At 33.5% G+C, this 5,701-nt stretch overlaps 1 protein-coding gene across 3 annotated transcripts in view; it reads right to left on the minus strand.

Annotated features, from left to right (window-relative positions):
- LOC106457827 (polypeptide N-acetylgalactosaminyltransferase 13-like) overlaps positions 1–5,701 on the minus strand; it is a 54,029-nt gene that overhangs the window by 23,560 nt on the left and 24,768 nt on the right. The gene's annotated exons all lie outside the window — the stretch shown is intronic.

A 5,701-nucleotide genomic window follows, 5' to 3' on the forward strand; every position in this document is an offset into this window, starting at 1 on the left:
TGTAAAAAATCCTTACGTGATAGAAAAAAAAAGAATATTATTTTTGAAATCTGTGTAGCTGAATTATGGAAAATACGTTAATAAAACTAAAACAACTTTTATGAAGTTTAAATTTCCAGGCCTTTGTAATCATTCTCTATCTTAAAACAGTTGATACATATTATTTGGATAAGAAATGTGTATCTTAATGTATGAAACTGTTAATATCAGTTAGTGGTAATTTGAGTTCAAACTATTTTCTTACGAGTATAAAATAAGTTGTGTTCTGCAATAAAAGCAGATTCGTACAAGAAATAAGGGGAGTGTTGTGCAGTTGATAAGTTAAACTGAGTTCCTTTACATGTGAATAATAAAAAGATTGGACAAAATTCACAAAAATAAAACAATCTTTATTACTGACATATAAAAGAAAACAGCAAGCGTACCCACGTAGAGAACAATAAAGTTGGTCCAACTAGGATAGTCTATATCTTCTTTTCCCACAAGATCGACCACTAGAAAAACTAAAAACTGCAGTCTTCCAGAGTTTAAGTCTTCTTACTTAGTAGAACTCGCTTCAACAGAATAAAGAAAAGGCACTCAAACTTCCAGATAAGCTTGTTCTCTTTATTCCATCTACAACATCACCTTGTGGTCTTATGTCTACACAGCATTGGTTGGCCGTGGCCTTTAGCGATGCCATCATCAGCCAGCAAACAGATATTGCAACATTAATCCTTAAAACTGGATCCTACCTATACTATTGTAATATCCTGCAGGAAGACGAGAAGTTGGCTACTGGAGCATAAAGAAAGGACCACATATTACCACCTTGGCAGTATGGAAATCTAATAACTAAAAAATTTTTAAAAATCCTACGTTACTATAGAAGGTAGAAACTATACAATATATTTCCAATTCATACGAGATTTCTCTCCTATTTAGAGAGTTTTAGCATGTTTTGTAAAGTATGTGGTAATAGACAAAAACTTATGAAGACCTATTTTGTTTAAGCTGATTCTCATTAAAATAAAAGTTGAACAAAAACAATGCTGAGGCATGAAAACCATAAAAATACAGGGTGATGCAAAAGTTGCAAATCACCAACATATTTCTGAATCCTTAAGTCTTTAAGTCTTATTTGTATCTAACTGACTGGATCTTTCCTTTCATTGCAATTGATTGGGATGTCAATAACCTCGTAAGAATGTGTGGATGTTGTTCTTGCTTGGAGGTTTATTGGTGGGGAGCCTTAAGAGCTATCCGAGCCAAACATGTTTTTTTTTTATTTTGTACAATAAAAAATAACAGCAAATTAAAAACTTAAAAATTATAAAATAAAAATGAAATATAATTAGTAAAGTTTCTTAAAACTAAAAAAAGGGGCTTATGGCCTGTAAAAAACAACAACTAAAAACAGAGTAAACACTGCATAACATTAAGGGACACCACAAATAAGAACATGATTAAAAGAGGTGCTGTTGCTAAATATCATAATGATAGCATGAAAGTAAACTATGAGCAATTGTGACTTGAGTGTCAAACTGTTCACAAATTGATGGAAGTAGACTAGACAGCCAATCTGCAACTGTAGGTTTTATATGATGAAGCTTATTCATATATTGCTTACCCCAAGTTGTGTGCCAACTGCCATGAAGCTTGAAGTCTATATATGGAATAGGTAACGCATTTACATTGCCAGTTGAGGCCAATTTGGCCATGGTATCAACAAGCTTGTTCCTTCATATACAGATATCACCAGGAATCCAGATAATTTGGATAATGACAGAGAGAAATTAGCATATTGTTTCTGAATATCCAAGGGAAATTGGTGAGAAAAGGTATTACACATTTCCAGATCCTTCAAAAAGCTAAGTGAATTGGTATGGATAGTAAAATTAGCATATTGCTTAGCTTTCATACAAACCAAGGCAAGTAAGATTACAAACAACCCAGCAGTGAAAACAGAATCTATAGAGAGGATCCTGTAAGCAACTACAAAGCTGAGACAAGTAATGGAAGAGTGGATATGAAGGTCAGAGATTGCTGAAAGCAGATCACCTGTTTACAAACAGCAGAACCCTCTGAGGCATGAAGACACAATGTCAGGTGGGATACTATAGATACTACTGAAGTGATCAGAGCTTTGCAGCATATTACAAAGAAAGTTGCATATGTTGGAGGTGGAGGTTCATGTGTACAAACTCCAGATGGGATGTACAGAAGTTCCTGTGTAAAGCAACAGCTACATCACAAGTTCTAAGTCTCTGGCTGAGGCATGACCAGAAATCCATAGTCTAGCTTATATGGAATGATGGTGTGATAGACATTAAGCAGAATAACTATCTCCTCTCCAAGAGGTGAAAGAGAGGATGAGAAGGGTGTTCAATCCCCCTGTACACTTCACTTTAAACTGCTGGATGTGAGGAATAAAAGTCAGCATATTATCAAAAGAACTTTATCTCAGCCACCATAGGAATCTGTGCAACACCAAGAGAGCAGGGTGCAATCCCCAATGGTGGTAGAAATGCATGCAAATGGTTTTAAATTACAAAATTTTAAAATAATTTGCAGTAGTCCACCCACATAATTTATTGAGGGCAGTTTGAGCTCCCATTTTACTTATTTCACATATTACAACAGATAAGAAATCTGAAAGTCATTGACATAGAAGCTATTTGCAACTATAGGAGGAAGTTGTTCACTAATTACACTGATCTTAATGATAAAAAGCCCTGCAATACTCAGTGTTCCTGTGTGAAGGATCAAGAAAGAGTTAATACAACATGAACCCACAATTATCTTTCTGCTAAAGCATTTTTGATAAAAATTGACAAATGGCCTTGCAACCCATAAAAAAGGAGATCTCATAATAACCTGAACCTCTATATTGAGTCATTAACCTACTCAAGGGGAAAAAAAAAGGTTGAAACAAAATGCACCCCCTTGAGAAAGCTTTTCTGAATAACTATTTTTAAAGGAATCAGATGGTTCACAGAAGATTACTGTCTACAGAAACAACACTGACTGATGGAGAGTTGATTGTTTGATTTTATCAACTAAACAAAACGAGTATTAACCATCCTCTCCACAACTTTACACAGACAGCTTATCAAAGTAATAGATCTGTAATAAGGAATCTTGAGATCCTTCCCAATTCAATAAATTGAGAAACTTTTCCTCCTGCCAAATCTGGTTAAAAAAAGAGCTAAAACTAAGAATACCGAGAGAAGCATGAGAGAGATGGCACAGCATCTCGTAATGCATGTTATCAAGTTCGAAAGATGTACTTCTAGTCTGATATAGGATAAATTTCAGTTACATCAGAATGAATGGTCAATGGAAGTTATAAAGACAGACTGAAAGGAAGATGAATTTTTTTAGGCTGTGTCTTGATGGCCAAGAAGGCAGGGGAACAGGTAGACGAGCTGGGTTGGTGGAAAAGCACTTTCTATGGATGTTGACAATTCTCTGTAAATCAGCAACTTCTTGGCCACTGGATTACAAGATTTAAAAGGGATGAGATGTGTATTTCCATTCATCTTACCCCCAAAATACTTTGAAACTAGAAGTGGAGAGGATTTTGAATGTGAATTTAATCCACAATTCCTCTTGGCTTTGATGTCTAATCTGCAAGGCACATGGTCATAAGCCTTCTGAGAGCTTATGAAGCTGGTATGAGTGGGATATCTGGAAAGCTATCCCAGGCACGTTTCTGATGTTGGAAGGTGTAGGAAGAGACGTAAATGTCAAAATGAGTATCCTAGTCAGTTCAGATATTTAACTCTTACAAGCGGAGATTCTCCTGGCAGTTGATACTTCCCAATTGGAGAGGCCAGAAAGAATCTCCAATTCAGTTATTCTCAAGAGATCTCTCTGGGCAATAACTCCTCTTGAGGTATTCACCATACTATGGTGGTTACCACAATATGTCCATAACCCTGTAGTCATGGTGTTTCAAATAACAGAGTTACAGCTCTCATTTATTATTATATTTATTTATTTTTACCAATTTTGGAAAGCTGGCAAGCCTGAGAATGTGTGGAAGCGATCCTGCTGTGATATTATGTTTTGATATCAAAGGTACATAATTCAAAAAGATTTATGAGCAGGATTTAAAAAATCATGATGGTGGACAACTTTTACACCATTCTATATAGTTTCTGAGAAGTCTTACAGTAAGAGAAATAAAGTTTTCTGTTATAAGACATTTTCAATTCATTAGAACCCAATTCTGAACAATGTCTGTCAATAGAAAAATTAGAAACTGTTACTAGTTTTGGGCTTTACTATTTAACTCTCTGGATATGGGTGGATCAAAAAGCTACATTCAAAATTTAATTAAACTACTTTATTATCAATTTATGTTAATTAACTTAGCAACAAAACATAATTTATAATTCAAATGTTAATATTAGCCAAGTTTAATTTTCTTAATTTCAAAAAAAAAATTTAAATAAGTTCTTAATCTTATCTTGTCTATGTCACCTGATGCAACTGAGCCCTTAATTCCCCATTTTAGATTTCCTTTCTTATATGATTTTTTTTAATGTCCAACGTAATTACAAATACATGCTATAGATATTGGCAAATCAGAATATAAATGAAATGTCAAACCACAGGGCCATTCGAAGCAGTAAAGCCAGTCACATTGTTTAACTTGTACCAATCGCCTGACCCCTCAAAAACTGCTCCCTATGGCAATGAACCCACACGACATACCTTCCATATCATTATGTCTTTCAACAATGCCAATAACTCTCTCTCTGACAATGCTACTGGATTATTTATAACCAATAAAAAGATCAGCTTTTTCTTATACGAGTTATTTTGTTTTGATGTTTGTAATTAGACAATTAGCTTTAGTTTCATTGTTTACTATTGTGATGTTCAGCTCATGCAGCTAACAATGTTTTTAACCTATTTATAGTTTGTGTTTGTAACTCAATCATGTGTCTACATAAAGCTCTCCTGGTTTGATAAGTGGTTTCTGTGCTGTTATAAATGGTTTTCATGTTCTCTGAGATGGTCTAAGTATGTCTGTAAACAATAAAGTTAAATAAAAGCAAATGGGCAAGGCTAGTAGCTTATGCTACTAGAATAAGTATGTGGAATTGTCTGTTACAATACGTAGTTATTGTAACAAGAAAAAATAATTATAATTCAGATTTTTTTTATCTTTTCAGTTTACCTTTTATTGCTAATTTTGCTACAGTTAGTGTATAGAGAAAATAAACTATAAATTTTCACAGGTTCTAGCAAATTAAATATGAAACTGTAAGATGAAAAGAAGTATATTTATTTTTAGCAAGAAAATCACCTTGCACTCATACTGACTCAGTACAGGCTTTGCAAATTTTCAGACAAATCGTTAGTACAAATACTTTATTAAAAATCTGATTTTTTGTATACAAAAGACTTGTAATGTTTATTAAAAGCTTGCTAAAATTTTGTAAAGTACATTCAGAGTTATGTATAGTTTCATGGTTACATTGTGGTTACAAAGTCGGTCAAAGTGGCCGACACCAAATCTAGAAAGTTAACAGTTTTTTTCATTTTTACAAATGAACCACCAATTCTATATATATATATATATATATATATATATATATATATATATAATACTACTACTACTACTTAACTACTTAGTTAGTTAGTACGTAGACGTAACAAATTAAAGTAAATTAAAGTTACTACTAACCTACCTACTACTAACTCTACT

This window comes from Limulus polyphemus, unplaced genomic scaffold, assembly GCF_000517525.1.
Source record: "Limulus polyphemus unplaced genomic scaffold, Limulus_polyphemus-2.1.2 Scaffold378, whole genome shotgun sequence".
NCBI lineage: Eukaryota > Metazoa > Arthropoda > Merostomata > Xiphosura > Limulidae > Limulus > Limulus polyphemus.